The sequence below is a fragment of the Aristolochia californica genome, unplaced genomic scaffold (assembly GCF_029961685.1).
Source record: "Aristolochia californica isolate CCGP_79_NKW_82.1479 unplaced genomic scaffold, dmAriCali1.0.hap1 SCAF_5, whole genome shotgun sequence".
Classification (NCBI taxonomy): domain Eukaryota; kingdom Viridiplantae; phylum Streptophyta; class Magnoliopsida; order Piperales; family Aristolochiaceae; genus Aristolochia; species Aristolochia californica.
The window spans coordinates 6,602,628-6,614,967 of NW_027182214.1; the positions used below are offsets into that span (position 1 = coordinate 6,602,628).

Genomic DNA, 12,340 nt, shown 5'->3' on the forward strand with positions numbered 1-12,340 from the left:
CGACTCTCGCACTAAATTTTTTTTAAGAAATAACATAGTACATCATCTGATTTCTTTATAAAAACGCAAAAATTTTACGATTTATTTCATTTCTTTTATATTATAAAAATCTACGAAGTCGAGGCTTGAAATGAGTTGTCTTTCAGTTTTGAAACCCTTATTTGACTATAAATTAGCCATTATTTCCTTTTCCTTGTTGATAAAATGAGGATAATAATACACAAGAGAGGTGGTTTTAATTATGTTTGGGTTGTAATGGAAATACTTTTGATTAAAGGATGCATAAACTCAATGCATGTCACAACAAGTTAAAATATTTCTTAACTTATTAATAGAAAAATTAAATAAAAAGTATTTTATAAAAGTTAAATCTATTAGAGTATTTTATTAATAAATTTCTTATATACTTTTCACTATATTTTCCTTTTGTGCACACTAACACAAAAAAAAGTAATTCAGTTTCACCTTTACTTTCACTAGGTAATTCACTTTCAAAATGCCCTCCCAACCTCCCCAAAGTCCTAGTCATTGGAGTTGCATGTCTATGAAGAAAGCTCCTTTTGCTTGCCTTACTAGCCTTTATTCCACTTATATTTTTTGGAATTTTCTTTGGATTGGATAATAGGGAAAATGGGATCTTTCCTAATTGTTGTTAGTTAGTTTTCTTATCTAACTTTTCTTTGTGTATTCAAGATATGATTTTGATGCTTCTAAGCGGCACTTCTAGCACTTAAGCATTTTATATCTCGATTTTTTATATCCTAAAAAAGCCAGAAAAGTTTTTTCCTAGGATATACATTTCCTTGAAACCTTTAGTATGAAATCTTATTAGGTAGTATTAGTGCCCCTAGTTGAAAATTTATATCGTAGGAAAAACATTTCTAGCTTTTCCTAGGATATAAATTTCCAAAAAAAAATTAAGATAAAAACCTATTTAGTGCCTTATTAGGAAATAAAAAGGATTTTTTTGAAAAATGAAAAAAATTAAATAGATACGTTAGTGCCTTTTCCAGGAAAATACATGAGAGTTAATAAATAATCTCACACATTACCATATTTACCCAATAACTTTTTAGTAAAATAAAAATGTCAAATACAAAATTTAAAAACTTTTTTATTTAAAAACAAATTGGTCATGTTAAATCAACTATTGTACTCAACATAATTGTCCCACGTATGAGCTGCTATATTGTTACGAAAAATGATTAGCTAATTCAGTTTATTCTCCTTGATATTGAGATTGTAGATTGTTAATTAGCTTTTGCAAATCATCTTCATCTTTTTCTTGATTTTGTCCAAATACTATATCATCCCCAACAAGTTCTACTGGATCCTCTTCCTCAATCCCTTCATCATTGCAATCTGATAACCCATCAATTGGTTCAATGCAATTCTGAAATTTGCATATTGAAAGTTAATATATTTGTTCTTTTAAATGAATAAACACATAAATAATAGTTCATGTAAAGCTTACCTTGAAATAGGGTTAATACTTATCATCATTTGCTATTTTTGGATGAACATTTCTAGTTGAAGGAGGACATATGTAATCATTCTTCACATATACCATCATACTTAGTAATTTCCTTCTTAAAAAGATCCTCATGTGACCCAGTAGTTGTCATCAGTCTTGGTAATATATCACCCGCTGATTGAGATATAAGCACCATGATGTGGTTAAGCAGACTAGAAACCCAGCTCATTGTCCAATAGCTCCAACGAGTAACTAAAAGCAATAAAATCCCAAAACTATTCAAAGGAAAAGATATGGTGCTTCGCCCAAGAATAAGCAGAAATTGCAGTTCACAAAATCCAAAGCAGGTTTTTTTAATAAATATTGATTATACAAGTAAACTACAACCCTATATCCTTAGTTATACTTTTGAACCCAAGACCTCACATAAGAAATCCTCCATGTAACCATTGATACAAATAAGTGATTTTGGAAAACTAGCAAACTTGTACATTCTTGAGAACCCTTCAACAAGATAATTAAAAAGCATCACACAGTATAACTCATCAAACTGAAAAGTCATTGGCTTAGTGGTTCCCATGGAACCATGCACAATCATAACAATGTGACATGTTAAACACATGAATTGGGCATATCCAGGTTTCTGTAAGGAAGGTAAAAACATAGGAGCCAAGATAGAACCACTGAACCAGCTACACATAAACAAAAAGCTAATAATATCCATGTTTGTCATCAATGCCAAAAAAAAAATGTCTTCATATTTAAAGCTTGAGATCTTTGCTTCTGAAAATTTCCTTGGGATCATGGTTTGAATTAAAAAGACTCCTCTCAAAGAGTTAGTATACCCTACTAATAGTGAAATTAAAGTTAAACATATTTTTTTGCAAAACCCTATTTTTTAAATAGGGTTTGGATTGTTGAATTTATGGAGAATAAAATAATTCACTCACTTTATTGATTAACTAAGTATGATGAACATCTATTTATAGTAGAATCAAATTACAATGAAATTACCCATGTCCTAGTTACACCCTAAGTCTAACTCCTAAGGATAAATCCTAGAATAATTTAAACAATTGTAACATAAATAAAAGATTAAAATAATTAAAACTCCTTTAAATAGAAACACTTCTGTGAGACTTCCTCCCATGAGACGACAATGAGACTCCACTATATTAATAAATGTTATGTGAGACTTCTGTCTACGAGAGTCATGTAAGGCTCTTTCATACCTGCTCTTCAGCGATCTCCCTCAAGTTGGAGTTTATAACTTCAGCTTGCAAGGAAAAACAAATTTGGTCTTCGTTCTTCTTTGACTGAAAAAAAAATTCTTCACATATGCAAAATCTTCATTTTTTGTTCTACCCTTACTTGATGATCCTTGTCACATAAAATAAAATACCTCTTTTTTTTACTTTTTCTTTTAATTCTTTCCCACAAGTTGGGGATAAAAGGACATAGAACCCAACAACGATAAAACAAAAATGGGATAAAAAATTCACTCCTAGATGTACGACAAAACTCCATACACCAGTCACAGCGGTCATAATCTAAAAATGAAAATTCCTCAAACTCAAAGGCGAAAAAGGCCTAATTTTAGGCATAAAAAATACAAAGTTTTTAAGGGTAGCTCAGAAAACCACCTCTTGGCTGAAGTATAAAAGGATTTGAATCACGCTAGATGTTGGGTAGACTCCTATACTCTGTAGGTAGTGGGTCTAGCTATTACTTCAAAAGTGATGAAAAATGATAAATTGAAGAAATATTAGAGGAAAAACAATGACAAAGTGGTTTTTTTTCTGAACTTTAGGGAAGACTGTAACAATACAACTATAAAACTTGACAAAGAAGTTGGACCATATATGACCTCAAGGGAATTCCTAGAGGGTGAGCCTTAAATTTTTTAGATGACAATGCAGAAGATAAAGAACTCATTGACAAGGAGAAGGGAGGAAAAGGAAACATGGCACATGTCATAATGATTTTTTTGTAGTAGTAGTTGTTGAGAAAAAAATATGAATTAATTTCTTAACTTGGAGCAATATTCTACTCAGTCGGAAGAGTTTTTGCCTTTGTTGCAGAAAATAAAGGAATTGTAATGCCTATGAAATCCTACTTGAAGTGGGACTACTTGTTAAGCAATTGCCAAAATTATTTTATGGAAAAGTCACTCTCATCCACTTCCTTTGTACTGAATTATGGTCTCTCGTAGCTTCCGAACTATGTCAACAAAGACATGAATCACAGTAACAATAAATGGAAATTGAGTGAAGCAGTTCCATGAACTGCTACTTAACGACTCAAAGCTTGCTTCTCTTGAACCTTTTGAGCATGCAACTCTGTTTCTTGTAGAAAATAGGATTGCGTATAAAATTCACGTCAATCAGTAAGATAACAACAACTCAAGTTTAATTACTGAAGCAATAATAGCTCAAGTTTAATTACTGAGATAACAATAGCTCAACTGCTCATATGGAGGTTGTTGCCTTCCTCACAAATGGGTAAATTGGATTTCTAGATTTTTGGCACTTAGTGTTCAAAACATCAGCCTTTAGTAGAGGAAAGTGGTACTCATGGCATGAAGTCTTATCAGAGTTAGAATCTTATTTCATGAAGCTTTGTTGACTTCATGACAGATTGGTAGATTTGATGATGTTGCATGTGAGCGTAGAGGAAACTTTTGAACACCTTGATTTGGTTGCCAATGAAAAACCAATAGTCCCGCGACAAGATGAACTGAGGTTGTTGTTGATTTCATAAGACCATTCATTGTGTTGTTGTGTTATCTGACTAGATACTTGCTTGTTGTTGAATTGTAATTTTTTGCAAGACCAAAGGCAGAGCACGACTGAAATAGTCCTCCTTCGATAGGACTCAAGGGGGAATCAGAGTTGTCATGGGAGACTATCAATCAACTTAGAGGAAGAGATTTGTAAATCGTTTTAGGGTCATGGCTTAGTGGGAGAGATCTAACATCATCTTGAGGAGTCAAATTCTATATGGTTTTGATGGAAGAAGACTACATCAAGATAATGTGGACTCCTAATGCAACAATACTGGGACTAAAAAAGTCCTCCTTCGATAGGACTCAAGAGGGAATCAGAGTTGTCATGGAAGACTATGAATCAGCTTAGTAGAAGAGATTTTTAAATCTTTTTAGGGTCATGGTTTAGCGGGAGAAATCTAGCATCATCTTGAGGAATCAAATTCTACATGGTTCTGATGGAAGAAGACTAGATCAAGATAATGTGGACTCCTAATGCAATAATACTCGGAATATGTTTCTTAATCACATGCAAAAATTCGAATGAAAAATTGCTGAATTCTTCCCCTTGAAGCAACCAACATATATTTTGATGATGAAAGATGAAGTTTTTGCATGAGGTCAAAATTAGAATGGTAAAGATTAAATACAATCATAGGTAACAAGTTGAAAATAGAATGACAAAAAATGGTTCTCATATTGTATGGTAGAATTGAGCAAGTGTTGGAGTTTTGTCTGGTATTTGGAGTCTTGATGTTGTACAAAGGGATAAATCTCGGATTGTGCAGTAAAAGAACAAAAATATGTGTTTTTAAAGGAAAAGAAGGAGGAGGTGCAAAGAAATGTAGATGTACCCATGCTAAGAGCTTAATTGCATACTCTACCAAAAGGTATTTGATCGATTATTGACTTAAACATGTGATTTATCATCCAAAAAGCAATAAACTTCCAACATAATGCATGACTGATCATCTTTTTATGGTGAATGATTGATCATCCCAAATACAACAAGACAAGAGTTATAAAGCATGATCAATCATCCTTTTATGTGCATGCTCGATCATCCATAATGTTACTAGGCAGGAGGTATGAAACATGGTAGATAATTAACTATAGAGTATGATCGATCATTTGGATTTGTCTAATCAATCATTGGGACTCAAGGAGTAAAAAAAAAAATTTGTTGGAGCGAAATGATTGATCATTCATCCCAAGCAGCTTTGTATGCAACTGTAAAATATGAGCCAAAGCATTGAATCAACCTTTATTGCAATACTAAAGCTTTCTATAAAGATTTTTGTGCCAAAATTTTTTATTTTACCCTTAGCATAAAAAAAACCAAATTTTGCTATATTTTGTATTTTTTTTTATGTCTTTTGGCATTCCTAGTTCTAACAAACTCTATATACTTCATCGTACATGCTTAAAGGGGTGGAAGTTTGGATCTCGCTATAATTGGTTATTGTTGACCGTAGGTTGACTCCCACTTATTTTTTATGATAACAAAACTTAATTGAACTAATAACTTACAAATCTAGTATTTTAGATACTTCACCTTTAATAGCATCTCAAGGTCTAAAGCTTTCAAAGCCAAAATATAAACCTGGAGTTCAATTGAAGAACATCTCTTGAAGAAACACCCACAAGGAAGAAGACAACGAGAAGACTCGAGTTCAATCATCAAAGACATACGTTTAAATTCGGTCAATATTTGTAAGAGAGTATTATAATTCCTATTCCTTAAGTACTTGTGAGATTGGAGCTTTAAGATATAATTTGCATATAGACATGTTTAGAATCATCATACATATAACTTAGAAACATGTTAAAGTACTTGGAGAGAAATTCTTATTCTTTATAAAATATACAATTTTAGTCTAGCATTGGAATGATAGATCAGTCACTGATTGTGATCGATCATCCATAACTACACATGCCAGAAATCCGCACTTAAAAACTACTTCTGTCAATCTTGCTACTAGATACACTGAGTGCTATAACCTAGATTTCCTTCCCATGTTGAAAAAGGAATTTTACATATTTGTGTCAATCTACAACTCTATCCATGTATTTAAATGCTTTGGTTTCATGTATTTACTGACTACTTCCAACCAACCAAAAGGTTCTCCAACACATAAGACTAACGTCTGAGAGTGAATAGTTTGTTGCAAGCAAGAACTAAACCATGTATGAGCCTGCTACTCCGCTCTCTGAATTTTCCTGCCACCCAAATGCTGCTTTGAATTGCAGACTGGGCAGGTTCCCTGTTGGCACAACCACGGATCAATGCAGTTCGCATGAAACTGAAACACATTTGACAGTAGAAGTTAAATAACCAATCAACAAATCCAGTGGAACACTTAAGCAACTATGTAAATAGGCATCCACACAAATTTCCATTAAGCCAAAAAGCTAATTGGTTCTAGTTTTAGAAAAATCTGATGCAGGCATGGAAGACTACGAATCAGCTCTCCAACATTGACTTGTTCCAAGCAAACACTACAAGTGAGCTCATCATCGGGATTTTTGGTACTCCCATCCAACTTAGATGAGTCCTGTCTTCTCTGCATAAAAGAAATAAAAAACAACAGAAAGAACTGAGATGAAGAAACATAAGGAACCATATGGATGAGAGGGATTTTTTGTTCCTCATTGATACTTGGGCTAATGCACCAGAAGTCTCTCAAGTATTAAGACACGAGTGCTATAGTCCTAAGGCAGCATGTTTCCCCTATTGCCTATAGGTCTTGTACCCTAGCTGCACCATTGAAATTTCAACTTCCCCTGCTTTGTTGATTGGGACCACAGAGAGGAATAGCGAGCGAAAATACATTTGAACAGGGAAGCAGTATTAAAAACCTATCGAAGAGTGAACAAATAGACAGGAGCTTGGAATGCCCAAGGAAACAAGTTCCCTAAGATTTGTGCATGTCATCTCAATAAAAAGACTTTAAACCACCAAGGTAAAAAATGGCAAGAGGGACCACTGACCACACGATATCAAAATGTTTTTAAGAGTTTATCAATCATTTAATAGTGGAGTTGCCACCAAAGAAATTTACAAATTTAACAGACTTTTCTAGCCATCCATCTGTACAGATAATACAGCTTCCTGTATTATCCTGCATCTGTATCCTTTTAATCACACCCTAAGATGAGGTATCACATGATGATGTTGACATAATCCTGAGAGACAATCACCCTAGGCAGTACATGAAGATCCACTTATAGATATGAAAGAATAGTCTTAGTCACCAAGTCTGAACAAAAATACCGATATGAACATCCACCAAGTGACCATAATAAGAGCCAAATGCAGGGAATATGACCATGTTGACATAGCAACAAACAGAAACCGAAAAGCAAGACAATGTGCCATAATAAAGAAGAAGAAAAAAAGAAAAGAAAAAGGAAACCAGTAAGAATTTTGACATTACTAAAATAATAGATATTTGTGTAGATAAGGCTCTCCCATCTAAATAAAGAAGCAACGATACCTCTGTCATGGATGCAGAAGAAGAAGCCTGCTGAAGTGATGATCCCTCAATGTAGAAGAGAAAGATATTGCATTAGTTCCTCAAAATTTATCAGAGCATCTCATCCATGAAGAAAAAAAATGGCTCTCCATTGTTAGTCCAAAACCAAATAAATCACACCCAAGGTCATGAACAGAGAACATGAAGAGACCAATAGACTGATCAATCAAATATAAATAAACAACATTTTAATACCTATTATTACAGACTGATATAGCAAACATAAGACCATAACTGAAGAACTTGAAACTTACTTTTGTGGACTTGATGACTGATTAGACTGAATTTTGTATTTGTGAACTGGAAGAACATTAATCTCCTCCTCACTCATTGAGGGAGCACTAGGAGAATTATCACTATCAAGTGCTCTCAGAGCATCGAAATCTGCAATGAAGTAAATGATGCAATTCAACCATATAGGCTTCCAAATACCTCCAGTTAACGGATATGAACTAACATAAACTTCTAATAAGTAATAGCCACTAGTTCTCCACCAAATCTCTTAAAATATTTATGATGCAAAACATATGCATCATTCCAAGTCATCAAATTCATGATCAAGTAATGCAAGTTGGAGTCTGAGGCCCTGCAATCTTCCTCTCATTGCAAAAGCAATAGAAGGTGGCATTTGAAGCCGTAACTCGGTGTGACCACTGGCTGCTGCTGCATGAGCCTGGGCCTGGGCTTGAAGTTGTTGACAAGTTGCATACATCATGAGGCTTGTGGCCATAAGAAAAACACCCAAAACCAACCAAAGCTACAAAAAAGAAAGAAATGTATCTTCTTAGAAGATAATATAAAATGATGCATTATCTTCTTAGCAGGCAAAGCAGTTTCTATAGACAAAATACTAATTAAAGTCTAGGAATACCAGAAAGTTTGGTGACATCTGATGTGAGTTCAGTATCATGAACAGAAACAGAGCTGCCGGAATAATCAGATTCAGCAAGGATTAGAGTTAAGAGATATAAATGGGGGATCATCTCCATCATTTTTTAACCCACATAAGGAGAAAAGCAAAAGATATTAATCCAAGGGGCCATAAAAAAATGAAAAAAAAAAAGTGAGGATAGTGAGAGAAAGGAAATGGTACCTGTGACAAGAAAAGCCATTAAAGGATGCACATGTTGGATGTTAGAACATAAATGAGACATGCTCAACCAAATGAGCTTACATGTGCAAAATATACAAAAAAGAACTCATCAACAAAAATTGATCACTTCAAGAATGTACCACAGCACGCCTTTCTGGGATGAATCCACTCTCTAGGTCCGCTCTAGTCCCTCGGAAAACAAAACTCATCTTTGCTGGAGTTAAATGAAGTAAATATCCACTATCAGAGTGTAAAATTATCAGAATCTCTCCAAATCTGATTCCTTCACTGAATAGCTAGTCAAAATAACTTCTGCTAGTAAACCTGGGAAATGACAATACATTAGTAGAAATAACAAGTGAATGTAGGTTCGCTGGACAACAAGTGAACGTAGTTGCATTAAAAACAAGTGAACGTGAATTTTTTTACCAGATATGCATTATAAATTTTGAAAAAGAAAAGAAAAGAAAACTCAAACAAGTATTCTTAGATAGAAATGAAAAAGAATTTTAAAACACTTGAAAATCAAAATCAATCCATCTGCATGGAGAACACCATTGCAAACTTGAAACCTCCAGAAGGGGTGACTCAGAACTCAGGTTAAATGTATAATCCCTTACCTAAATAACTTTCCACAACAGTTAGAAATAGGGCATATATAACTCATAATACAGATAATAAGCTTTCTAATAGCAAGATTTACTGTATTGCATTTCCTCAACACAATGGTTGTATTTGGTTGTATTTTGAGAGAGCTTTTTATCAATACTGCAAAGGTCAAAGACAACAGCATATTTAGTTCATGCAAATATGTTGCTGACAAAAGCCCTTAAAAGGAAACAAAGATGTGATATCCAAGTGTTCGGATACTCTTTGAATTGAGTATGTGAATGCCCAACACAAATACTTTAAAAAAATAAAACTCCTAAAAAAATACTTCATTAATCATTAGAACAGACCACCAAGTGCAAGCACTGTGAATAAACTTTTAAAACAACCTTTTCTAACTTTGAAGTGAAAAAGAAAATCGCCATCCTACTCTTTTTTTGGTTTTAGTAATAAAGAGTCAAGAAAGCAAAAAATATTTTGCTTTCAATGATAGGAAATTATTTTGAAAGTGAAACTACACACACCTAAGCATTCAATAACATATAAAATGAAAAGAGACAAACCAAAAAAATCCTCCAGCAAGTGACTTCTTATTTGCTAGTGTTGGATTTATTTTAATGAATACTACATTTAGTATTCCTCCTAGCGACAGCGCAATTTATCCCAAAAATAATATAATAAGGGTTCAAGTGCATCACAAAACGACTAGCCAAGATTAGGATGTCATTTCCCAATTAATCATCACAGGATTTCTCCTAGCATTTGGAAATGTGGGATAATTTACGTGAAAAGCCCCTCACAGCCCTGTCTAAACAGATAGACAACAACCCTAAAACAAAAGCAACATAAATAAGGTAAAAACTGAACATGGAACAAACTAAGTCCAACAAAACAAACACGCCACTCTAATACCATGTTAAGAACAGATCCAAGTCCACATCAAAATGACTAGAACCCAAGTAATCATTCAATCATAGAACTAGAATTGAAGGGTTAATAATCGTCTACTACCTTTGATTTAAGAAAAATATAAAACTAATTTACATCTCTTCCAGTCTCCAAACGGGCAAGAGATTCACAGAAACCAATACACAAGCCGCCATGAAGTAAATACGGTAAAGAAGTAAACTGAGCAAGAATTATTATTCAATCCAAAAGAGAGTTTTGAGAGTCAAGTAATTAATTAGAATAAGGTATAATCATCTCTCTACAGAATAAAAAACCAAATGTGTCAAACACAGAAATACAGTGTGAGAACCCAGAAATGGTGAGCAATCAAACAGTACAAAAATTAAAAAAACCCAACCCCAGGATTAGGCATAGAAGCCCAGGTAGTAGTCGGAGGCATCCAGTGGCGGGAAATCATTAAAGAAATATTCCGATGCTAATGAAATCTCGGACGAGGTATTTCCTTCTTCTTCGGTCTCCATAAGAAATATCTCAAGATCGTCATGCAGTTGTGTAGCCTCCACTCCGTCAATTACAGCAGCAGGTGCAGCCTCCAACGTCGGGAATGTCAACTGATTCCCAGAGGCCGGATTTATCGCATTCAATTCGTTCGTGAGCTCCAGTATATTGGCTTCTTCCTCCTCCAGATTGGCGACCAAAAGCTCGAGCTCATCAACGCTGCATTGCTCCAAGTTGATGTTGTCCAAGGACGAATGCTCTTCGTCTTCCACTGCCTTTGAGAAGTTCGTCTCGCCTTCGAAGTAGTGCTGCATCAAACCCTCGTCTCCGAAGACAAAGTGCCTACCGACGGGAGAGAAGGCAACAAAGAGGACTAAAGCGCCGGTTAGAATGGAGAGTTGATCAGCTTTCTTGAACAGTCCTTTCTTTCGCTTCGAGAAGGTGACTTGCAGAGTTTGACGATTCTCAATCTTCTTCATCTCCGGCTTCCTCTTTCCCATGGCTTCTCTCTCGCTTCTCTTTCTCTGCTCTCATTCTAAATTTTTTCTTAAGAAACAACATAGCAGAACTGATTCCATCATAAAAACGCAAAAAAAAAATACCGTTTATTTCATTTCTTTGTCTGATAAAAATCTAAGAAACCCTGCTTTCCTAATTGATCACCAGCTTCGGTAGTTTCCTATTTGATGTTAAAATATGTCAACAAAATTAGTATTTTTCTATTTGATTTGATGTTTTGGCAACTGAGGGTAGAGAAGGTATTAAAAAATTAACAATACGGATATTATATAATTAAGTAATTTTTATCATTTATATTGCTAAATTAAGTTAAATAACTAATTATTTTTAAAAATTATTAATATATGAAAAACATATAAAATTATTTTTTAATTTACAACGTGTTAAAATTATTTTATTTTAAACAAATCAAACTATCTAAAATAAAATTTAAATCTATTAAATTAATTTTATATAATTAAATACCCTTTTTATTTGATAAATTCCTTATTTGTAATAACTATTTTAAGAGTGAGAATTTAGATATTTTAAAGTAAAATTTTGAAATTATAAAAATAAGGATTCGTTAATATTTTTATTTTTATTTTTTATAAATTCCTTATTTTTAATGACTATTTTTAAAGTGAGAATTTAATTATTTTCAAGTAAAATTTTGATTAACATTAGGATATTATAAAAATTATGATTTTTAATCATTTTAATTTTATTTATTTTATTAAAAAATAAATTTTTGGGTTATTTTTTAATTTAAAATTATTAAAATATATTTTAGTTTATTTAAATAATAATATGTTATAAAATTAAATCTATAAAAGTAATTTTTTATAGTAAAATACCCTATTTTTATTTAAATAAATTTATGGTTTTTAATATTGCATTTAATTAATATTTTAAGAGAGAATTTTGATATTAAAAAGTAACAAGTTGATTAAGCATTT

General features: G+C 33.1%; 1 pseudogene; it reads right to left on the reverse strand.

The window, feature by feature from the left end:
* Positions 1-6,416: 6,416 nt before the first annotated feature.
* LOC137965187 (uncharacterized) lies at positions 6,417-11,383 on the reverse strand (annotated as a pseudogene).
* Between the last annotated feature and the right edge of the window lie 957 nt (positions 11,384-12,340).